The sequence below is a fragment of the Ambystoma mexicanum genome, chromosome 14, assembly GCF_040938575.1.
Source record: "Ambystoma mexicanum isolate Mex_15411 chromosome 14, UKY_AmexF1_1, whole genome shotgun sequence".
Classification (NCBI taxonomy): Eukaryota; Metazoa; Chordata; class Amphibia; order Caudata; family Ambystomatidae; genus Ambystoma; species Ambystoma mexicanum.
Genome location: NC_090940.1, coordinates 537,617,897 through 537,643,840, shown reverse-complemented (window position 1 = coordinate 537,643,840; position 25,944 = coordinate 537,617,897). Strand labels below are relative to the sequence as shown.

General features: G+C 43.8%; 1 long non-coding RNA gene across 1 annotated transcript in view; it reads left to right on the top strand.

Moving 5' to 3' along the window:
• Positions 1–25,944, top strand: part of LOC138527322 (uncharacterized) — a 76,216-nt gene that overhangs the window by 31,190 nt on the left and 19,082 nt on the right. The gene's annotated exons all lie outside the window — the stretch shown is intronic.

The window sequence follows — 25,944 nt, the reverse complement described above, 5'->3', positions numbered from 1 at the left end:
AGTGTACTTACAGTTCTTACCTGTCCACCTGACATGGTAGTTTCAACTGCTAGAGTTGGGGTTGTATTAGGAGAGGATACAGCAGTATTTCTAGCAACACGAGATACTCGCCAAAAGATGAGGGTGAATATACTACATGAGAATAAGACACAAAAAACAGTAATAATTCTTTTAAGAATGCTTTCCATAACTTACACCCTTTTGGATCACTCTGTAGTTTGAAGATATCAGTTGTCTGCCTGTAAGGTGCAAAACAAGCATTATTGTGTTAATATGGTATTCATTGAAGACCTGCGAACAAAATAGTCTGCCATTGCAAGAAGGAATAGCTGTTCCCACACCGCTTTTATTCTGGGTCATGGAGTACTGAGAGTACAGATGGATTTCCCCTTTCCATGTGTGGATATACGTGGGACAAATAAGCTATGAAAATGCAAAAATGCACATTAGGGTGTCGTCTTCTGGTACTGTTGGATCTCCTAACAAATTGGACAAATTGGCCTTGGAAAGTTTCAGGATGGGGATCATGGGGAATCATGAAATAAATGCAATAAAAACAGTCACACTTTAACGATGAATGTGTGCGGAAGAAAAATAACAGTGTGCCCTCACTCTGGATGTGTAGGAAGTCCTTGCCCTATCTCTCTTGCATATGAGCGAGTAACCATTGGATGTCCTCTGCTGGGCTGTGCTGATTCTAAGTTCTATTGTTTTGCTCTTCTGGTTGTGGATCGTTGGCCCTTTCGATATTGGTGCTAGGAGAGGCCACCGCTTTGTAGGGCTTGATGTCTCCAAAGTAATACCAAGTTTTCTTCTGCTACAACTTGACCGCTTACTCAAGTCACTTTCTCGACCGTGTAGGCACCGGTAAACTGGGGTTTATCACAATTCCTGGAAAAGTTCCTTAAGAGTATCTGGTCCTCTGGATACAGCTTTGGTTGCTTTAGTAAATCCTTGTTGGTTTCGGTGTTGCCGCTCTCTTCTCCTGTTTCAAGCCTCTCCCGCTGTCTTTGCAGTTGACGAGAAATAAAAGAGGCACTAGCCATCAAGGAAGCAGTGTACTCATACATTTCCTGACCCAATACATCAGATACTTTTTCAGCGTCTTTGTTTGCCCTAGTGGGAGGAGCCAGGGGAAGTCACATACTCTGTCCTGTCATGACCTCATGTGGGGTTAAATAGTGGTCGGACCCTGGTTTATTACGCAATGCGAACAATGCTAAGGGAAGACAATAGAGCCAACTTTTGTTAAGAGTCTTTTTAGTTTTTTCTATACTTTCCTTGAGCAAGCCGTTGAGGTGCTCACACACTGTTTGCTGGCAGGTGATAGGCACAAGAGAATCTGTGTTAGATTCCTATCAAGTTTGTGATGTGTTGGAACATCTAATTGGCGAAGTGAGGGCCATTGTCAGACCACAGGATGTCACACACGCTCCATCATGGGAATATCACCCGAACCAGGAATTTTGCCGCTCTATGGGACGTCAGGATGGGGACAAGGAACAGCTTTGATCCAACGGCTAAATGGGCATACAACCACTATCATGTAGCAGTAACCTTGGCATACTTGGACATATTCGATGTGCAGGTGTTAGAAAGCACCCACTGGGCGAAGTATGGCTCCTCTCACTAACCTCAATGTGTGACCTGTAGTAAATTGTTTACACTAGACAATTAGTCATGCATTCAGCCACGTGTTCTGCCAAGTTAGGACAGAAACATGTTTCTCTAATATGATCAGCAAGCACCTCCTTCCCTACATGGGTCAGATGGTGTAATGTGTCAGTGCAATGTGCAATAATGACAATGGCGTTATCACTTTCCCTGTGTTATTTTGCCACCATAAGGTGTCTGTCGGAGACACTGGGCCTCATTACGGGTCCGGCTGTAACCGTGCTGGTAAAACTGGCAGGCAGCTGCCGGACCCGTAATGAATTACCAGCGCCTGACTTGCCGGTGCCACCGGGCTAGTCCAAGTCCTGTGGCCGGGAAGTCAGGCACCAGCAATTTTGTTAGTCCCCATTCCCATGGATTCCGATAGGACTCCATGGAAATGAGGACACAGGCTCCCGTGAGAACTCTGCAAGCGGGTGCGGTCCCACCCGGCTGGTCTCACCCTGGCAGGCAGGACGGCCTGCAGAGTTGTATTGTGCCGGTCCAGAAATAACGGTACTTCAAAGATACTCAACAACACTCATCACCACCCCACACCCAACATTTCTTTACCACCCCCTCAGTTGCAGTGTGGCTGATGCTGCTCAGCTACCGGCTCCCCCAAAGCTGCCACATCACACTTCTGGTCTGCTGGGCTTCTCACTGACCATGGGCAGGATATTCTCCAAACTGGCTCCTGTTGGCCTCTGCACGGGGATGCACCTCATGTAGAACTCACGCTCTGTGAGGCACCTCACAGCCCTCCGGCACTGCGACGGATGAGGGGGCTTTATGCCGAATGGGCGTAGTGAACCATCCTCTGCTGCCAACTTGCTGGCTTAGGTATACCAGAGGGACTGGGGTTCACACTACGAGCTCACTGTTCAATCAGCTAGGGCCCAACTAACGCTTCCCCAGTACACAGACAGAGAACTCAGCCAAGGGAAAGTAGGAACTGTTGTTTATTACAAAAACAGACAGGGATCATACAGGACATTGAGAATCTCCCGAAATCACAGCTCCTGAGCCCGTACCGGGAAATTCTGTTCGGATACTGTGTCACAACATGGGGCTCGTCCCCAAAGACCTATGAGGGTACATGATTGGATAGTTGGGGTGATAGTGCCTATACACCGCAACTATAGAGGTTACTCTATTGGCCCTCACATGTCAGGTGGCTTGTCTGACCCTTCTCCAAAAACTATTTATTACATTGTTGCAGGGTCGCAGGATTAGCATTGGCCCTTGCCCTCTGCCATCCACCCCTGGATTTGTGTTCCCTGATTGGCTGGAGCTGATCTGCCCAGGCCTGGGACCCAGCTTTGTTCTCAGCGCTCAGTGCACCTTCTCAAGGCAGTGAGAAAGACTATGTGTTCCCAGTGTATACGTCAGCATTACCACTTTGCCTTTGAGAGTGCCTGCAGGAATGCAATGTTGTTAAAGAATACATGTTTCACTTCATGTCTGTGTCGCTGGGAACTGCTCATCTTTCCACCACGGGTGAATGACCATTGTCTAGCTCGGCCGCATCACGTGGTCGAGGACCGCAATATCAGGCTCTCTGGTCTCAATTTGTAAGGATTTATGCTAGTATTTTGCAGATGGCTCATTGTCTCCGAGGCTCAGGAATGTTCTGCTTATCGCTGACCTTGTCTGCGAGCCCTGGCCTGCTGCTTCGTGCATCCTAATTTGCATTTCTTTGCCTCCCATCCCCAGTCCCGTGGGCTGATGTAACCTCACTACAGTTATACTATGATTTCTATATATCTACACTGTGCTACGTTTCTTATAGGTTAGTAGTATTTAGCTCTTCCAGGTTCCTTATACAATCCTGTGGTTCCATATGGTTTGTTGCAATACGCGTCTTCAAGCTTGCTTTGCATCTCTTCTTAGCCTTGCGCTTTTGCTTTTCTACGTTTGGCAAATGAGAAAAAATAATAAAGGCTTTCAACAGTATGTCTATGTATCTGTCCTCTATCTACAGAACCGTGTAAGCATATTCTTCGTGTGTGCACATGTGTGTCCGTGTAACTTTGTGCATGGATGCGAGTTTGCTTCTTGATTAACGGTGCTATGTCGTGGTGTCACTAATGATGTCATCACAGTGGATGTTCGGTATTTAGTCAATCTGATGCAGTGAGGTGTTTGGATCCACAATCGTGGCACCTGTATCCATGAAGACGTTTACTAGATAAGGTTTGAATGGTTGTCTGAGTGAATATCTGTTTGCATATGTGGATGTCACTGGCCCTCTTGGGGGCTGTCCAAATAGTCAGGCTCTTGTTTGCTTGACTCTTTGGGCTGTTATGTTTATGGGGGTGAGGAGGGCCATTCCAGGGACTGGGCCCGTTATTTGCTCCTTGGTCCCCTCGCGTCCTTTACCAGGCGTCCTTACCGGGTCCCGCAAGGGAACCTCGTAATAGGGCATCCTGTAATGAAGGGTGCCGGTCCCGTACCGGCACCCTTCATTACGGGAGCGCCATGGCCGTAGGGAGCGCCATGGCCGTAATGAGGCCCATTGTTTTATTTCTACTCAAGTTGTATTATCGAGTTGTACTACACAGAGATTATGTGAGAGCATTCACGCTCATTTTACATTCTTACAGCATCAAGTCATCTTTCAGGAGATTTTAAGTTTTTAACAATACTTCCTTCTTTGGCACAATTAACACAAATGAAAGTCTGCACCACAGGAGTGCTTGGATCTATACAGCAATGTTTGATCTATCTGCCTTTCACGTCCAGTCAAATGGTTGTACCTGAAACAGTCAATTGACATAATTATTGAAGAAATAATTGAAAGTGAACGTATAACGTGAGTGCTGTAATTGCATATCTATATTGTAAATCTAGAAATTTGCCAGGCACCATTGAGTTCAGAGTAAATAGTGGAGACTATTTTTAGGAATACACACATATTTTAAATGAGTTCTTAGAAACTAAAATCCAAATATATATTTCCGAGATATTCAAGGTTGTTGTGTACTTTGTCGGCGGCCATCTTGATGACGTTGTCAATACTACATGCTCCGCAGAATAGAGTAAAAGGAACATGACAGTGGAAACGTTTTTAAAGATGAAGCACAGTGAAGGTTACAGAAGGTCAGAAGGGACATCTTGAAAGGGAGGATCATTTGATGATCCATCCAGATAGTAAGACAAGGGTCTACGCTCCGGGTGTGCCACCTCCCCTGCTCATTGGGCAGTATCTTGATTTATATACCCTTTCAACTCATGGATGTCAATATTAGTGATACTGATATCTTCCCACATTTAAATTGATGCTGAGGTTTTGTGGAGTTACGCTTCCTGGAGTAGAAATGATAAGGAATGGAAAAGTGAGGGGACTGAGTGCAACCATAGCCCCCATGAACCACAAAAGTACATTTGAGCAAATCTTTAAAACAGTTATCTGTGCCCCACATGGGCATGGGCTATCTAAATAGCACACCTAGCTGGGAAGGAATTGAGTGAAGAACATGTTCTGTACACATGGAATGCACACAGGGGTCTACAGGTAACTGTGGGCCAGCAGATGTTGCTCATTAGGGTGGAGGGAGCAGGGTATTGGGGGCAGGGGAGCACCACAGGGGAAACTAATAGAGTTGACCAGAGCAATCTTGTTACGCTCACCTGGACCCCACAGGGGTGTCGATCGGACCCGGACAGCTGCGGTCTCCGTCAACGTGATGCGTAGTGCAGAGATGACTGTCTGGACTGGCCCGCCTAGTCTTGTCTGCTGGACCCGAAGAAGTATTTTCCTGCAAGTGGAGACAGGGATTAGCCACCTGTGGGTTTTAGTGATGGCCTCCCAACTGTTCTCGCTCTCCCCACTAATCACCTCCGATATCCCCTTAGTAACCTCACCTTATGTTTGTAAAAGATGAGCTCTCCATCCTGCGTGTCTTGCAGGGGCGCGTAGATACCAGTTACTTCACTGGTTTGAAGGCGTTGGGAGAGTTCCGGTAAGCATTGACTCTGAAGTCCCAGGAGGGATTGGTAAGTATCAAGTTCAAAGAGTTCAATGTGCCCGATGTTCACTCTTGTCCCCTTCCTTCCTTAAGTTGCAACTGAGTTTGTGAGAAGAAGCTCTCGTAGCTGCTGCTGGCGTACAGGTAAGAGTCTGTGTTACCCAACGCTGTCCGGTAACTATTGCATGCGTTAACGTGTTGTTTTTCTCCCTCTTTACAGATGCGGCATATGAAGATATGGAGAATAATACCGCCGGTGGTAAATCAGGTAAGTCTATGGTGGTAAGAGGTATTTGTTGATTCCCTTGGCTCACCTTGTTATTCTTGTGCCCCTAGGTGCCGGAGTACGGCGAAGAAATGATGGAGACAGTGCCGGATCGAAAGATGCTGTGAGAACTGGTGAGTATGGCACCGTGCTGGAGCTAGCGAAGCGACGCGTGCAGGACTGATGTACTTTCCAGGTCGGGAGATGAAATGGATCCAGAATCAGGTGAGGAATTTGAAATAAGTTCGTTTTCTAACCTTGTCCTTTTCTTCCTCTTTATCCTAGGTGCTCCGGATTCGAGGCGGGCGTGGCAGAAGACTGGATGCTGGCCGTAGGCACGCGGGCGTGGCAGAAGACTGGATGCTGGCTGCAGGCACGGTGAGAGTCACGCTGCTGGATGCAGAATAACACGAAGCTTGTGCTACTGTTCGGGCGTGGTTTAAATAGCCTCCAAAGTAGTCCCAGGAAAGAAGTTCCCCAGGACCATACCCGAGTAAAAAATAGTCCCTGTAGTAAAATAGTCCCATCCAGGCCTCACGTTGGCTTGGATTTATTTGCAGCATGGTCTGCATGAGGTAAGTAATGTCTATGAGCCTGGCGCCTATGGCACCAGGACTGATTTGTATTATGAGCCTGGTGCCTGCGGCGCCAGGACCGAACCCAGACAGCCCCTAGCTGGGGCTGCTGGGGTTTTTGTAAATGTCTGGATGCCTGCTCCCGGGGCTGAAGGGCTTGATCCGGATGCCCGGGGGTAGGCATCATGACAGATCTGTGATTGGTGAGGTGATCTTTGAAGGGCCTTTGGGTCCTTCCTGAGGTGTATGATGGAAAGGGCAAGTCTGCTCTGTGTAGGCAACTTTATCTAGAGATTGTGTGCATTGCAGGAAAAGGCCTGATTCCTATTTATAATAATTTAATATTTGTATATAGCGCTTTGATCGAAAGCACTTTACATAGCACATATTTAGAAACATTATTATCCAATGAAAATTGGTAGTCACTTTGTCAACCTCTATAGCGCTTTGTTCCAAAGCACTTTACACAGTACATATTTACAAACATTATTACTATTATCCAAACAAAATTGGTCCTCACTTTACCAACCTCGGAAAGATGAAAGGCTGAGTCGACTGTGCCGGGATTTGAACCTGCGACCTGCAGATGAAACACAGATCGCAACAAAAAGCTCTTAACCTGCTGCGCCATCCTAATGCTCCTCTTGATGTTCTTTGTTTCCAGTCTGGTGATATTCTTTTTGCCACAGGGAAGAATGATGACTTGGCTTTGACTGCTTTGCAGGTGATGCCGGCTGACTTACACGTGATCCATGTCTGAGGGGTAGCCAGTACAACACCTTGAGGATGGAGGTGATGTGGATTTTCTAAGTCACGTGTTGGTGCATGCTCCAATGTCATGCATGGCTTTCAGAGTGGTCAGGGTGGTATCTGGCAAGCCTTACCTGACGTCTATTGTATTTCTGCCCTCTCTAAAATATCTTCCATTCATATGCCGTTGTTTCATCGAAGTGAATTACTTTGTTGAAATTCACTTTGCTGCAATTACTTTGTAGTGAAGTAAATTATATAGGTATGTTTGGGGGTAAAGAGGTATTGGGGTGGAAAGGGTAGGGGCTGAGAGGTGGGTAGGGGGTGCATGGGAACCACCCATTAATTTAGAAAAACAAAAAAAGCTACAAAATACTTGACTCAAAGTGAATGACAACAAAGTAATTCACTTCTATGAAATAACACACACACCCGTTCTATTGCACCTACCAGTGTGTATGTTTTCACTTCTTTCCAGCTACTTTTGAGCATTGACATCCCCAACCTTAAAGCACAGATTCAGAGCAGCGCTAGAGGTTTCAAATGATTCTAGTATCCATCGCAGCCAAACCGTGGAACTCTCTCCCGCCTGCCCTGAGAGCAGAGCCCTCCTACTGAAAACCTGGTTGTTTGCCTAACCATCTCAGACACTCACTTTGCAGCCCAGAAATGGCCTCAACCTCACCATTGGTTTGTTGTCTATGCACTTCTGTGTATCACCTGCAAGTAAACTGGTTGTCAAAGTAACTGGTTGTCAATATAACAGCGCCTCCATGCCTACAGCCTGCATGCTCTATAAATGAAATAAATAAATAAATGAACTTTCACCGGATAAAAAACGGTCCTAATTTGATGAAACACAATTTGCGAATGTCACATCTGATTGCTTGACACCTTGGTAAGGATTTTAGCATGCTGCACTTGATTAGCACTTGATTAGCACTTGATTAGCACATTGCTGCTGAGATGGGCTGTACGATGTATGTGGTCTGTTTCAATGTACACTATTTTTCAAGCCGCATGTGATGTTTGGGGTTTCACTGATGAGTGAACTGCGGGGGTCATTACAAGTGGAACCCCTGCTGGGTGCTGCATGTATCCTCACTTTTCCACCTTCACTCCTCCCACTTTCTTTCCAGCAGGGGGCCTGAGATTGTTTTAATGGCGGTGGTAAATTTGGTAAAGAATATTCAGAAACAATTGGTGAAACATTGTATCCATGTGTCCTGCAGAGTTTTCACTTTGATATGTAACATCTGACAGCGACTCAATTTAACACGAGTTTGGCGGTAACCCTTAAATGTGGCAGTAACGCTATTACAGCCGCATTGAAGGGTCTGCCAGATCACGGGTTCGGTGGATTTGCCCCCAGCTTAGAGCTGGGGTCAAATCCCCGCAATTCTGCCATTTTTTTTGCGCTATTACCACCTCCGCTAATACCGCCGGCGGTAATAGCGCCACACATTCGAATGGGAAATTCCCGAATGGGCCCAATGGGGAATGAGGACTAACCATTCTGCTAATAGTGCCGGGGGTTTGGCGCTAGGGCTAATAGCCCCGGCGGTATTACCGGGTTTGCGCCCAACTCGTGATGAGGCCCAAAGACTAGTTTGGTGACCTTTCATGGACATTGTCACGTTAAAAAACAATTCCGCAAAATTAAGGCTGCTTTTGCAATGGGTTTTCCATGAGTCAAAAACATACTATGCTTTCAGGATGCATATCACAACATTTACCATTTTGATTTTCAAGCTACATACTTTGGGCCTCATTACAAGTGTGCCGGTCCATCAAAAATGCTGATAATTCCGGCACCAGCATTTTTTCTGGAGCGCTTTGATCGACCGGCAGGCCGAACCTGACGGCCCTACCGGAAAATAAATGCCAGAATCACCGGCACAGGTAATTCCGACCGTAATATCCCGGTCAACTAAAAATGATCTATCGAAAATTTTGCACATTTTCTCTCATGCCAATGTTAGACTTTCTAATGTTGAAAATAGAAAATGTTATCCTTTACCTTCTTGACATCTGTTTATGTGACATGGGTGTTATTCTGGATAGTATTCAAGGGACAATGATTAAAAATACTATGAAATTACCTGTCAGTTCCAAATGCAGTGATTAGACATGAGTTTGGGCTTGTGGCTTTATCCGGACGCTGGAAATGGCACCAATTATGTAGATATGAAAAAATATGTTTCCCTCCAAAGAATTCTTTGTATGAAGATTTGGGTGAAATGAAGGATTCCTCTACCTTGGTCTCTTTTTGTCAATATCAATCAAATATGGATCAGCTATTGAACTCATTGAATATATCTATCGAAGATGTACATCGACGACCGGCTTATGCTAAAAAAAAACTGTTTGAAGAAGATTGGCGGTTGACGATAGAAAGGATATTGACTTATAAAATGTACAGGAATTATGGCACATTCACTAAACTACGATTGCCGAGATTTGAACTTGTTGTATTATTCCCATGCAATAATACCAGAAATGCATACATACGGATAAGAATGAACCTGTACCATACCAAGGAAAGAATTGCGAATTAGAGTAATAATAGTGCCATACAAATGAACTGCCGCTTTCCTGAATGCAATGAGCCTCAGGAAACTTTAAAGCATCTAATTCTCGAGTGTCCCCATTTTAAAGATATGCGTACTAATCGCTTGATGAAATTTGTTAACATCGACTTTGAGGACTGTTTGCAATCTCTTTGGGCACGTATGATGCAGAGTACGCACAAACCTCTTGTCTTTGAATTGGTCAGTTTATGTAGGCATATTGAAAAGGAACTTCTTAACTATGACATATAGATGTTAAATTCAACAAGAAATTGTATTTATATGGTACGATGAAATAATTGTAAATGTACGTATTTTTTTTTTTATATAGACTATTTTATTTTTTGTAAAGGTTCTACATTTGTAATTGAACCATATACAAATAAAAAATTTTTTTTAAAAAAAAGTATCCCGGTAATACTGGGACATCAGGTGGCAAAACAGTAAGGCAGGTTTGCCGGTATATCACTCGTAATTCCAGTGGGATACCAGCAAACCTGTAATGAGGGCCATAGCCGCCACCTGGACCTAGAGCAGACCACAAACATTTCAAAACTGAATAAGCCAAACCTGTGATATCACTTACAAATGTTATGCACTCTCTGGAATGTACTGTTAAAAGCAATGTATTCAGAATTCCCCAACCATCCTTATTTTGCAGAGTATTGTTTCACAAACCTCCACCAACACCTACATCACAAAAAACAAACAGAGCAGTACACCACTCTTTCACAACATATGTCTTAAGTGCTATGGAGCAAACATCACTTCTAAAGGTACAATGGGCCTCATTATAAATGTGGCGGTCACGGTTTGAACGGTGCCAGTAAGGCACTGCACCGTTCATACTGGAACCGCCGCATTACGTGTTCTGCTTGCGGGTCGGGCTGTGCGGCACCCGCGAGCAGAACTCGTAATGCCGTCGGCACCGTTATTAACGGTGCTCGCGCACCCATGCTCCCCACCCCCATTCTGCCCTTTCCGGCAGAATGGGGATCGGGAGCCCGCAAATACCGCCACCCATACAGGCACGGCTACCGCCATGCTCGTAATGAGGCCCAATGAGTTTTGTGCAGAAATGGTGGAGTGTGAGTTAAAGTTTAATTTGTAGTGTTGTGGTTGAAATGCAAACTAAGCGTGGGAAAGAGCCACTCTCATATCAGCTGCAGGCATTGCACATTAAAAGGGGAGGGGCTTAATTGAAGGTTAAATAATTTCAGGTGTTAAACTCGAGAATGCCCTACACAGTTGAATTACAAGTAGATAATATATATAAACGATATAGATAGGTTACAGATAAGAATGCAGGATTTGGCAGTAAACCGAGATATTGCAGAAAAGGCCTCAGAGCATGCTGCTTTAGTAAAAATGAACTCGCACGTTTTAATCTGCTAAGCAGCCACAGGGGCTGAAAGCTCATTTCAAGAGAGCATGTTCCCAGAATTTTATGAAGAGGAATGAACGAACAACTTAGGATACTTTCCAGGTCACAGAGCCAAGCTCATGGGTGCACGGGAAAGACAGCAAACACAATCAGTGAATAATTTGGCATATTAGTTATGAAACTGGTCTTCTGGCAGTTTCAAAGTACCCATGGCGATTTAAATTTCCTTTTTATCTCAACTCAGCCTGGGAAGCAGTTTGAAGCGTCCTTAAGATATAACATTTAAGCAGTAACTTGTCTTTGGTTCAAGGCTCCGTAAATATCATTATCCGCAGTGTTTACATGGGACGCAGGATGGGAATAATCGGTGACAGACGAATAAAGATCTGCTGATCATCCCAAATGTTTCAATGCCTTGGCTTTATGATGTGGGAATTGTGGGTTGGATTGTGACGTAACGGTGGGGGTCTAGGGTTTTGTGGTAAGATTTTCGAGACCCAATCATTGCAGGCTAATGTAAGTCCTGATATAGGGGAATGACGTATTTGCTCCAATGATTTACCTTCCAAGGATGGGTCAAATGTGTCAATGTGTTTTGATGTGAATTATTTTAGACGATTATAAAAGTTTTTGGTTTAGGGGCATTTCTTTGACAGCTCTTTTCATGCAGTTCTGTTCCACGTTCTGTGTGAATCTTGCTTTCGCAGCTGCGACTGGGCCCTGAATAAATTGAGTTACTTCTTGCCTTGTGTACACTCCTTTTTGGATTACGTTTGTAATTTTTTATCAGTGAGTTCGAAGGCAACCTGCAATAGATTTTCGTGGTCCATTCAGTAAAAGGCTCCAGCTTCCCAACCAGAGGTGGCGATTCCAGCCATGCCCTCGAAGGGGTGCAGGTCGGCATTTCCAGACCAGTACTCAGAGCTCAACATCAAAGAGGTATCGCAGATGCAGAGTTTGCAAAGGTCTGCACTGGTCTAAATGCCTCCTGCGCTCAGAAGGGGGTGCTGGCCTTTAAAGGAAGACTATGAGGTCGAGCGGACTTGAGAATTTCTGAAGAAGGATATGTGAATGTACCCGTGCATGAACGCGCTGGGGGAGGGATTATTTTTCAGGTGTATAGGATGCACTCTCAAGGGGTGGAGGGCAATTGGCCATAGTAGTCTTTGATTTCAGGTCCACTTTAGGGAGTAAGTGGTTAGTGGCGCATCTGCATTAGAGGAGAGGGGACACGCAATAAGAGGCAGACCTTGTCAGACAAGAGTTGTGCGTAGTGCAGGCAATTGGTATAGTTGCGTCATTTTTTTTTCTTTTTCAATTTAGGAGTGTTGAAGTCAAGAGAAGGGGGAAGGAGCATATGCACTGGTGTGTTTAAGTGGCAGTACTGTGAACGTTGTGTTTTTTTGTTTATTGTGGCTGTGGAAACTACGGAAAGACCAGAGCCAACTAACGTGTAAATATCGGAAGAGCCGTGTAACGCATGCACAAGAAGCGGTTTAACGAAGGAAGGGGAAACCCAACTTGCGGCATACTAACATAGGGCATTATTGTTAAGATGGTGGGCCTGAGGAGAGGGCCATTTGTGTATTAATAAAAACTAGTAAGACAGGCCTGTGGAGGGGCCCCTTGTGTGTAAGGATTGTATGCAAGGTGTGAGAGGGCGGGCCTGAGGAGAAGGCCAGTGCAGATCAAATAGGGTGAACGAGTTACACAATAAGTATAAGATTGACTGAGTGGGTGTGAGTGAATAAGGTGAAAGAGTTTTGGGATTTAAATAAGAAGGGCTGAGAATAAAAGGGGGAGGAAAGAGTACTCTAACAATCAGAAAAAGAGAACAAAAATGTCATCCCAATTGTTGGATGCGGCCCTTTATTATATGTATACAAAATTGCGCCAATATCGCAATCAAATATTAAAATATTTTCAGTGGGTAAACGATACAGAAGGGAAGTGTTACCAGGAATGGCCAGGGGAGGTAACTTTTCAAAAGGATGTAATTGACAGTATGTACTCATATTTGTTAGCTTCATATAAGGGTGCAAAGCTTAAAAAGAGGCAAGAAACCTTAAGACTCAGGAAATATTATGAGGATACAAAGGGACAGAAAACAATGGAGAAAGATAAGTAGGGGAAGGGTGATGACCCACCCCTCCATATAGACTTTACCCTATGCTAAAGCCAACCACAGGATATACAAATCTGCGGCAGGCATCTCTGGACAGGAAGAAAACAAAGAAAAACTAAACCAAGCAAGAATCAGGTTTAAAGAACATACAAGAATAAGAGAATACAAAATATTTAGCAGATATCAAAGAAAGAACACAAACAAAAGCAGCTAGACACAACGTTTTCAGAAGCAGAAAAAGTAATGGTGAGGGAAATAAAGAAGAAAGAAGAGGAACACGGAAAAGGGGAAGAACAGGAGGGATGGACAGCAGGACGCATACAATTTAAAATTGACAGATGGGGACAGGACATAGAAGAAGACGAGCAAGAGACAACAAAGGTGAAAATACTGCATCAGATTGAGTGGACAGTAGGGGTGATGAATTCAATCCTTGCGATTCAGCTCGAGTAGGGTGAGAAAGGAGGAGGGAAGAAGGTAGATACAAAGGGGTAGAAAAACAAACAAGGAACTGGGGAATAGACTTTGAAGCAGGAAAACGAGAATGGCATTAGCAAAGAGACCATGACGGCAGAGGGGGGAGCGCAGACCAAAAACTCTGTTGCCCCTTCTGTAGAAAGCAAAGGAATTACAATATTTACTCTGGCAAACAATGAACAGAGATAATTTGATCTACAGTTTTCCCTCTTTAATGGCAGGGGCCAGCAAGTGTATATATGTATTTGAAAAAGAGACGGCAGGCATACCACTAGCAATAGGAGATATTAAGAGCATGTTGGCAGTATTGGTCAGGGAGCGAAGTGATAAGATTTGGCAGCAAGCGGGATATGCCGGGAGGATAGCTCAGTGGCAACGTGCTCGCCTTGGAAGCAAGATGATACAAAGCAACACAGGTTCAATCCCCGGGTCCGCACTTAGAAACCTCTGTGTATTTAAGGGCGTTATAAATATGCATCTAAGACAACAAAAACAAATTTTGTAACAGCGCCTCGATGACCCGGGCTTTGTGAGCGCTTTAAAAATGCAAATAAATATAAATAAATATGCAGGGGAGAAATTAAGCCCTAACAGACATGATGGGGCACCCTTTAACAACTTTCCAGCAAATGTATGGAAAGCGCTGAGGCAGCTCTGTCCAGACATTTCAGACAAGGGATCAATATTAGCATGTAAAATTAAGGCAGATGAAGACCCCAAATAATACATACGATTGATTCAAGAGATATGGGACAAAAGAATAAACAGTACTGGGATGATCAGATACTCCGATTTCATCGCATTCTGGTAAGGGGGCATCCTACAGATGTGCAGGTAAGAAGGGATCAAAGCAAAAGGATGGCCTGAAATACAAGCAACCATTGTACATTATTGTAAACGAGGACAAAGAAAACAAAGTAATAGACAACGCAGTTGAAGCCGAAAATAAACTAGTGCAGAAGAAACTAGCAAAAATTAGCATGGACAGGGCAGTGCTTAAAGGACTGGTAAACATTCCACCCACCCAACAGGGGGGGGCTTCCACTGAGTACAGTAGTGCAGCAAGGAGGATACACACAAGCACCATACAACGCACAATGGAAAATGGAACAAATGCAAAAGCCCAGTTTCATAAACACCAAGCAGCCTGGGATCATGCAAGCAGCAAATCCATATATGGGACAACAATATTCAGGAGGAAGAGGGTTTGGATACCGGGGAATGGGGCCTTAGTTTGGAGGACAATGTTTTGTTTGTGGGAACATTGGTCACTATGCCCCGAACGTGCCCACTTATTCATAAAATAGGACAGCAAGCAGGGGTATAGCCACACAGCACTATGTACATACATTCACACAACCCCAGGCACAAATGGTGCCACAACAGCAAGTGCAGCCAGTCTTGACACAAATAGTGCGAACACAGGGACAAGCACCAGCCCAAGGGGGATTGGTAGCTGGATCGCAGGGTACTGTAAGTATATTGCAGGCACCAGCGCTAACACACACACCAGAGGGAGTGACAATATTAGGGCAGAATGAGGTGCCCTAATACACCGGGGTCAGAATGGTGGGTAGAAACCCTTTTGCATCCGGAAATAACACTTTTCCTAAATAGGGGTGCCCATAGGAAGACCCAGAAGAGGAACCCGAGGTACCAGTTCAAATAGGGCAGGGGCGTTTTTCCTTTCTAATAGATTCTGGAGCAACTTGATCCTGTATAAAAGGAAGGTTGCCATTATCCAACAAGAAACTGGACATATGAGGCTTTTCGGGGAGTATTAAAGCAGTTCCTCTGACAAAAGATCTCCCATTGACAATAGGGATGCAGCACATTGCAGCACATTGTTATACTTAAAAGACACACATATTGACATCCTGGGAAGAGACTTGCTAAGCAAAATACACACCACAATTTCATTTTCTGAAAAATGGATGGTGTGCAGCACTCCTGGAATGTATCCAACTAGGGTGGCAGTTCTAATACAGCCATATTAAGCACACGGCACACTGAGAGGAGTGCCCACACACACAGGTGTTCCTATATGGGGTCCAGGTACTGCTAGGATGGGTCCCAGGGATACAGTGAAAGGTCTTCTGATTGTCAAATGAATTCATATTCAGACCACGATGCCCCTTGACTACCACACCAAACACATACACACTGCTATACTTAGAGGAAGTAGTAGTGAGAAAAGATATGATTATATTGGTACCCACAGATAATTAAAACATGGAGTGGAGATCAATATTGTGCATTGATCTCACAGTGACGCTGACAGGAGTTACAGATGAAGAATTGTTCGCTTCAAAAGATGAGGAGGGAGAGGTGGTTTTTGAATTACATATACCATGCCCAGTTCAAATAAAAGAAAGAGCAATATCACAAATGACACAGCTAGTGAAAAAGAGAGAAAATAAATGCAGGAGAATTTGGAGAAAGAGCAATATCACAAATGACACAGCTAGTGAAAAAGAGAGAAAATAAATGCAGGAGAATTTGGAGAAGCTGCCAAAGAATTTGTGGACAACGGGCCCCATGATGTGAGAATACTAAAAGGGGCGGGACAGTTCACATTACGCTAAAAGGAGTTTTGCTGACACAAGTAAAGCAATACCCTCTTTCACGAGAAGCATATAAGGGTGTATATGAGACACTACATGCCCTATGGCAGTAAGGGTTAATACAGGAATTCACATCACCATGCAACACGGCTATATATACGATTCAAAAATGAAAGGGAGAGCATGTGAAGCAGAGTTTCTGCTGGTTCCAAATCCAGCAACAATTTTTTGCAGCATTCCCACAGCGATACGCTACTTCACAGTAGTAGCTTTTAAAACACTTTTTTCTCCATTGCCCTGCATCCAGATTCCAGATATCTCACAGTGTTTGCGTACTGCGGGACCCAATTCGAACACACGAGAATGCCTTAGGGGTACTGTGAGGGGCCCAGTATACTAAACACAGTAATTCAAATGGACTTGAGCAACCTGCAAGTAGCAAGAACAATAATACAATATGTGGATGATCCTTTAGTGTGTAGCATGACAGAAGATGAGTGCAGAAAAGATTCAGTGACATTACCTACGTTATTGGCTGACAAAGGATACATAATAATTGCAGTATTACTAAACAGAAGTTGTTTACTTGGGGCAGATTGTATCAGCAGAGAAGAATAACATGAGAAAGAGTTGAGGTAATATATAAAACGCCCCAGCCAAAAACAGTGACGGAAATGTAGCAGTTTCTGGATCTCTGTAACTACTGTAGAGCATGGGTTTTTGTTTACTCCCCAAACACCAGACCACTACTTCTGGCATTGAAAAAAGCACAGAAAAATAAGAGCAATATAAAATGGACAGCTGATATGAATGAACATTTTGATGAGCTCAAGAGTAAGCTGGCACACGCACCTGTGTTTGCAACACTCAACTACAAAGAAAAGTTCAATTTGTTTTCACACTCAGACGGTAAAGTAATGACTGCCGTACTGACACAGAAGAAAGGACAGGGACACAAGCCATTGACATACTACAGCGAAGTGACTAGGCGCTGTAATGCAAGGGCACTTTCCGTGCAAACAAGCACTTGCTGCTGCTGCTGTTGCATTCACCATTGAGAAAGCAGCAACAATAATAATTGAATGTCCAGTAATTTTGGACGTGGAGCATGCACTATTTGCAATACCGGAAAGATCTAAATCATCGGTGATGCCTCAGAGAGCATCAGACTATGAGATAATATTGACCAATTCAGCAATAGAAATTGTCAGATGTCGAACTGTTAAACCAGCAGAGCAGTTCATTGCAGAGCCAGTGGAGGAGAGATATTACATACATGATTGTGTTGCATGCATAGAAAGGAATGAAGGGAACTCCTTGGTAAAAGAAGAAGTGATGAGGGGGTGTATGATCTTCATTGACGGTTCTTCAAGTATTGACCAAAATTCACGGCAGAGACATACAGTTTCAGCAGTGGTGGGACACAAGAGTGGAATCCACCATGAAGGGGAGTTTGTGTTTGTTCTCCAAACATGACCACCATCACACTACTTCGCACAAGCAGCAGAATTGGTGGCAATAATTGAAGCACTAAATATGTCAGAAGGAAGTGCAGTAAATATATTTCCCGATTCTGCTTATGTGACATCAACATTTCACTCAGGATTAGCGAGATGGAGAGAAGAGGCTTCAAGACAGCACTGGCAAGGTGGTAATGCCAAAAAAGTTACTAAATGTGGCAATGGAACAACTCCACTACCCTGCGCATACATCTAAAGAGAATGTGGCAGCAGGGATAAGTGAAGATTGGTTTGTGCCAAATGTGTCTGAATGTTTGTCAGTATTTGTAAATAATTGTATGATATGTCAGAAATTCACAAGTGGTCACACTTTAAAGGTGATGCAGGGAACTTTGCTACGACTGGAAGGGGCCCTTCCGGTTCTTGCATATTGACTATGTCGATATGCAAGATATCTCTTATAGATACCTGCTGGTTGTTGTGTGCCCATTTTCACGTTGGCTTGAGGCTGGTCCCTGTGCCCGTAATGATTTGTGTTCAGCTGCTAAGTTTCTCATGAGGGAAGTATTTCCAAGGTGGATGATCCAAGATAAAATTTGTTCTGACAATGGGCAACACTTTGCCAATGATTTGATTGGGGAAATGACTACCCTTCTGGGGATAAGGCACATGCTATGTACCATTTCTCGCCAGCAAGCCATTGGTGTGGCTGAGATAATTAATGGCTTATTTAAACACTACTTGGCAAATATTAGTTTTATTGCTTGCCTCTTGCACTCTTCACTTTACAGAATTCACCTGGAGGTGAGCACCATTCCACTCCACACAAAATTAATACTGGTCGGAGGATGCATGTACCTATATCTCCGTAATGTACAATTTCAGATGCTAATAATTCTGCTAATGTTTTGGGGGGGAATTTAACACGTACCTCACAGAGCTTACACAACCCCTTGCGCGTCTGTCCGACAGATAAGGGCACAAAGGGAGGAGGGTCATGAATAAACAAGAGATTTCCCGCAAGCAGCACCTCTCTACCCTGGTGACAGAGTGTTGATAAAGAATCATATCAGGAAGTGGAAAGAGGAAAGATTTACTGGACCACACACTGTGATATAGGCCACACCAACAGCAGTGAAGGTCGTCGGATGTAGAGGATGGGTCCACATCAGCGACGTGTGCAGGGACAAGAGCACCAGCTCCCCCGGAGAAGAGGGGGAGAGCACAACGTGATGGGAAGTATAACACAACTTTCATTAACTTTTTTCTCAGCAATAGGACTTTACAGGAGACCAGCAAGTGGTGAAGGAGGGGGTACTTTTAAGGACAGTGTTTTCATGAAAAAGAAGAAAAGATTGCTACATTGTAATAATAATATTGTGCATTAGTACGTGACAAATACGGTTATTCATCTTTTTGTTTAAAGAGTGAAATGAGAAATAAAAGACGTGTTTTGAATAATGAGGAGTTCCATCATGACACTGAGGAAGGGCAGGTGCTAATATCCGAAAATGTTTGGTACTATGAAATGTTGCAGTTGGGAAGAGAATGAGCAAACAGCACATGTTATGTCTGCTCACTCATCCCACACGTAATAGAAGCACCCAAGCTTTTCCTACTGCAGGCTGGATCATATGAGGAAGCAGGACGTCTAATGCACCTATCCCTCTGCAAAACTAGGGGTCTATTTCAAGGAACAAGTGTCTCGGTCTAGTGGGTGGATGAAGAGAAGGAGGATTACGCTGACAATTATGTGCAACTTGATCACATGGCTCAAAAAAGAGAAACAAAAAAGATGATAATTGAATATATAATAGAAGGCTCTATAAAGGGCTAACAAATGATTCATGAACACAAATGACTACAGTGCATTGCAGAAGAGGTATGTAGTATTCCCTGGCATGTCACAAGACCTTTAATGAAAATTAAAGGGGCGGTGTGGTATGACGGCCAATGGGAGGGGGAATAATGCAATGTTGTGCTGAGGGATTAGTAGGGTTTGAACAAAATGTGGCGTCCAAGGTGAATGAAAGCTGCAAAACAATTTGTTGAAAATATGTGCATGCATTGACCTGGTTAAGTAAAACACATCACCCAGTACATATAAAGTTTTACACAATTTACTTTGTGTTTGAGGTCCAGTCGGTCCATCGGAACTAACGATCGCTGTGCTAACTGGATGAGGAGTGCAGCACTGGCGCAGATGGACGTCTGGTGGGCCTGTGGATCGAAGGCCTATTCCCAGCTGCCTCCTGATTGGGGCGGCCTTTGTTCACTCGTCACACTGCACAGTCTTGCCCTGAGGTCAAAATAACAATATGGAGCTGTTGCTGAGAAAATAATTGATCGAATTAAAGAAGAAAGTGTTACAGCATGATAAGGAACAAGCAATGCGAGGAGTGCATAGTAGAAGTAAATGGAGCAATAACTACTGGTTAGAGAAGAGTGCAGAAAGCTTGGCACTGATTCCAGCGGAGTATCGGCTATTTTCGAAACCACTTTCTTTGTTTCCTTATTGCTACTTCGAGTGCAGGCTGCAGCCAATGCTAAGTGGTTGCAGCTAACGCGGTACGAGTTACAGCGGTTGGTGAATTCAACAGCAAAAGAGCTGAAGGGTGTAAAGGAAGACCTAAGAGCACTGCGCCTTTTGGCACTTCAAAATCGTTATGTGCTAGACTTACTTAATGCCATGGAGGGAGGGTCTGTGCTAAGATTGGCAGCAGTTTCTGCATGGTAGTAACTGATGGAGATGCACCAAATGGAACTTTGCGAGCAGCTATTAATGAAATACTGACCACTCCATGAGAAGAGGTCAAATAAAGCATATAGAGTGCAATGAAACACCTGGATGGACACCCTATGTGCCTGGGTGCTGGGTTGGCTCTCAGGAGTATTCAAAGGCACTGTCCGCATGTTGGTCTTCCTGCTCATCACTTTCTGCATTGGCAAAATTATTTTAAGACTTTATACTAACAGAGAAGACAATTTATGCTACCCATGAATATTGATGGGGAAAATGATAAAAAGAAGAGTACTAACAAACTAACCAAGGGTAATGTGGTTGATGATTTTGATGATTGGGTTACTACTCAACCTTGAGGATACAGAGAATTATGAAGAATATTGGGTCTCCTGCGAAAAGGATGGGCAGGAGTGTACACTGATAGCGGGATCCTTGGAGGACTGGGAGGAAGATGGGGGTGACATGACTATACTAAGAAAGGTATGGATCCCTAAAAGACTGTGGCAGAGTGGAGACTGAGGGTGGAAAAAGAGTTAGTTTTTGATAGATCAATAAAAGGTGGAATAATGTGGTGGAAATGCAAACTCATTGCAGGAAAGAGGCACACACATATCAGCTGCGGGAATAGCACATTGAAAGGGGAGAGGGATTCATTGACAGTTAAATAATTTTAGAATTTAAACTCGAGAATGCCCTAAATAATTGAATTATAAGTAGATAATATGTAAACGATATAATATAGATAGGTTACAGGTAAGAATGCAGGATTTGGAAGTAAACCTAGATATTGCGGAAAAGGCCTCAGAGCATGCCGCTTTAGTAAACATGAACTCAAACGTTTTAATCTGCTTAGCAGCTACAGGGGCTGAAAGCTCATTGCAATAGTACATGTTCCCAGAACCTTACAAAGAGCAATAAATCAACAACTTCGGCATATTAGTTATGAAACTGGTCTTCTGGCAGTTGCAAAGTACCCATGGCGATTTCAAATTGCCCTTTAGCTCAACTCAGCCTGGGAAGCAGTTCAAAGCGTTCTTAAGATGCAACATTTAGGCAGTAGCTTGTCTTTGGTTCAAGGCTCTGTCAGTATCATGATCAGCAGAAGATGGGGCAAGTAGGATGGGGATGATCGGCGGCAGACGAATAAAGATCTGCTGATTATCACAAATGTTTCAATGCCTTGGCTTCATGATGTGGGAATTGTGGATTGGACTGTGACGTCACGGTGGGGTCTAAGGTTTTGTGGTAAGAGTTTCAAGACCCTATCATTGCAGGCTAATTTATGTCCCGATATAGGAGAATGACATATTTGCTCCAATGATTTTCATTCAAAGGATGGGTCAAATGTGTCAATGTGTTTTGATGTTAATTAGTTTAGTCGATTATAAAAGCTTTTGATTTAGGGGTGTTTGTTTGATAGAGCTTTTCATGCAGTTCTGTTCCGCATTCTGTGTGAATTTGATTTCCCAGCTGCGACTGGCCCCTGAATAAATTGCGTTACTTCTTGTCTGATGTACACTCCTTTTTGGATTACTTCTGTAATTTTTTATCAGTGAGTTCGAAGGCAACCCGTAATACAGCTTCATGGACTTTGTTTAGACTGGGGGATTTTGTTGACCTTAGAATTGTTATAGACATTAGTTGTTAGAAAAAGTCTTAACTCTTTCAAAATAAATCTTGTTCAATAACATATACCTCTGAGTTCTGAAAGCATATACATATATATGGAACAACATCTCCTGTGTACACTTATTAAGAGGTATTGTGACATTCAAAAGGAGTATTCAAAAGGAGTATTTTCTTCCTGGATCAACATGACGATTCAAATTTAGTTGAAGAAATAAACGTTACCACCAAAATGGAAAGCAAGGCAGTTTAGGAACCATTTACTCATTCGAGGGAAATTGAATATAAACGATTTCTCAAAATTGGAGTTAATAGGAGTCTGCGTATTTGTGTTTGCAATACATTTACAACTGACAGCTGCTGTTGGACATTAGACTGATATGTTTTCTCTTTCCTTGTTTCAGCAGTGACATCATTACCTTCCACTGGCCAGCCTGTCAGTAATACAGTGGCACATTATACCCTACAGGGGGAAGTGAGATGCTAGAGGAATCCACCTGTGAATGACATTGTAGAATGACAACTACTGATGGGTGTTTTTACATATTTTGACAGCTCGGACTTCCAGAAAAGAAACTAAAATGATGTCCAAGTAACATGCGTTTTTTTCTTTCAAATGTTTTGGGCCCCCCCTCCACCAAGATGGGGAGTGAACCCCACTAACAGACTAATACAAGTTGCCTCAAGCTGTGATTACATGTATGGCTTTCCGCTGGACAGAAAAGCCTTCAAAAGGTAAATTAATATGGGACATTGCCTTACTGTTGACTCTGTAGAGGACAGAGAATTGCCAGTTCTTCAGACTGCTTGAATGATGGTGAAACGTGTAGGAAACCTATGGCAGTTGTCACAGTGTTGTCTGGGACCAAGAAACATGGCAAAAAAAATTGTTGGAGTTCGACATATTTTGTTTAGGACTTGTTACAGGAAGGGACAGCTGAAATACAAGCATGATCTTCCCAAAGAAACAAAATATGGTCTAGATTGTTCTTCTGAATGCTGTAGCTGGGCCCATTCTCATGCGACACCCTCCCACAATGTCCTCTCTGGTATCCCTGGATGGCCAAGCCTTTGAAGCCTCTGGATTCCCCATCCCAGCCATTACAGACCCAAGGGGGTTTCACCATCTGATATGAACCCTCATCGGTTTTTGATCTAGTTGCAAGCTTTCTGGGTCAACATACACCAAACCTCACTTGGGCACACAGTATTATTATCAGGTGGTACAGTCAAAGCAAATGGCAGGCAGAGTGCCAAAGGAGCCCTGGGGTCCTGCCTTACCTGTGCTTCCACCCACTTCTTCTTCCTCTTCCTGTCTTATCTCAAGAAAACCACACCTGCTGTTCCCATCTCTTAACTACCTTCTCCTCTTGGCATCATTAACTCTGGGCCACTGTCTTCTCAAATGGCGATGTAACATCTTTCTACTCTCTTTAACCTTCCCTGTCACCTTCACCTGTTTATGTTTCACTAGCACTTCATTAATACTACTCTTGCCACCAGATGTTGCCTCCTCCATATCACTTCCGACTCATGGTGCTACCACCTCCTCCTAGTTCTTGAGTCACACCAACTGCTCCAGTGCCTTTGATCTTATCACCACCTCGTCCTAACTTCCAGCCACATCTTCTGTTCCTTCCGCCTCCTCATTCACCCACAACCTCATACCTCCTTCTGACTTCAAGCCTCTCCTCCTGATGTTATCACTTGGTTATACCGTCCAGACTCTTCTGCTGTCAGTTCCTCCTTGTCCCTTCCTGCTTCTCCTCTAGATGTTACCCCCACCTCCTTCAATCTCTTAGCTCTCAGCACCTCATTCTGCCCTCCTCTTTTGCCACCTCTCTTACCTCCTCTAACCTTCGAACCTCTGTTTTCTCCAACTCTCTCCAATCTCCAGCCGCTGCTTTCTCCAGCTCTCTCCAAACTCAGCCAACACCAAACTCCAACTTCCCACTCCCCCAACACAGACTTGGTAAATCGTGTTTCTGGGTTTGATCCTTTACTCCATTTCCTCTGCTCCTGGATGGGGCTCTGTGCAAGGGTTTTCACCTAAAGTTTGTAATTGGGATGGGGCTGTGATTACTTTCTGTTCACAATTAAACTTGTGGCTGCTTTGGACTAGTAGTCAGTCTTTTTATCGAACAACATTCACTGAGCATTGTTTGCTGCACATTTTTCCGGCAAAAGGTATTTGGTACATCTGGGTGAAGTGATAGTAGACGAGTGGATGGTGGGGGGCGTAGCACCCTTGGCATTGCAGAAGGTCTCCCGCTGAATTTTTCAGGAACAAGAATGGAAACAAATAGCGACAACAAATTCTGTGGTCAGAGATTATCCGGTAAAAACACACCCTTTGGATTTAGGGAATCATATGACTGGCCTGTCAATAATCTTGGGAATTTACCCTCGCCAACCTGACCCTCTCTGGTCCAGTCTGTGATGGGTCTCAGTTTTCTGTTCCTCATGCATTAGGAATATATTCTGGGAAAATGTTTGGCAATGTGTGCAAACACTTTTTCTGTGAAGAATTGTGTGTGTGTCATGAAAAAACAACATTGTATACTCAGTCAGAGGATGCTCTGTTGGGAGACAACATATTAAGGTTTTTATTTTTGGGATCATGGTTTATGAATTCATGTATCTATGTATGCTTTAATGGAAACATTGAATATGAATGATTTTAACCACATGACACAATCCGCTGTTGGAAAGATGGGGAAACAGAGGATAAGGTATACACTCTTTATATTTTTGTATCTGTGGGACTCCCTGGTTCACTGTACATCCCTTTGAAGCTATGAAATGCCTTCTGGTGATGCAGGGTTACTTGTAACAGTATTAGAACCCTCACTACTAGCTCCAGGTGAATGCAACTGACTCCAGATACAGGAAGAGGCAATTTGCGTCTTTGGGTCTGCTTCGGGAGACCTTCAGGTTCTCATCGTAGGGTAGGGAGTGCTTTTCCATAGATCTCTATCATCTTTTTAATAGGGGTTGGTGAGGGACCAGGCTTTTAGAATTGGACTAACCTAACTGGCTGTTTAGGCAATGTTCTAAAGCTTTCCATTGGCTCACATGCAGGCCCTCTTAGGGAATGTTGAGTGCATGTTGAGTGCTATGCAGGTGCTTCTATCAGTGGCTGGCACAGGTTTTCTGTCTGCACTCGTTTATTCAGCTGCAGTTCATTAAGAGAAGAGAACAGCTGGGCTGGGTTGGCAAAACCTCCCTCTTAGTTCAGAGCCCCTGCAGGTTATGTATTTAGGGGATATCTTTATAGGGCAAAATCCTCCAGAGACATGCAAATATATTTCTAGATTTAAGAAGGTGTACTTCCATTTGTTATACACCCCTGAGTTGGGCTTTTCTTAAATTAATGACTTGAAGTGTTGAAACCTGGTGGTGTTCATCTTAATCGCTGTTATGGTTAGATTGTGATTTGCTTAATATCACTCTATCTTGCTGGAATTGCGGAGCACCTACCAGGCCTGTACATAAAATAAGTGATAGGTTGAGGCACGTTCCAGAGATGCTCTGCATTTTAGATCACTTCTCACGGCTGGCTGCAGACCTGCAGCATTTTTCATAGCATCTAAGGAAGCGAGCTCAGTTAATGCACTCAGGGTGACCCTGCAACACTCCACTTTTCAGACAGGTCTTAAGTTAAACATGTCCTTATTGTCACGAGGGAACTAACCTGAATGAAAAAGTGTTGACGAACTGTAAGGAGATAGTGATGAAAAGATCCTTGTGTCTCAATAAATTGTAGTCTAGCACATTTTTC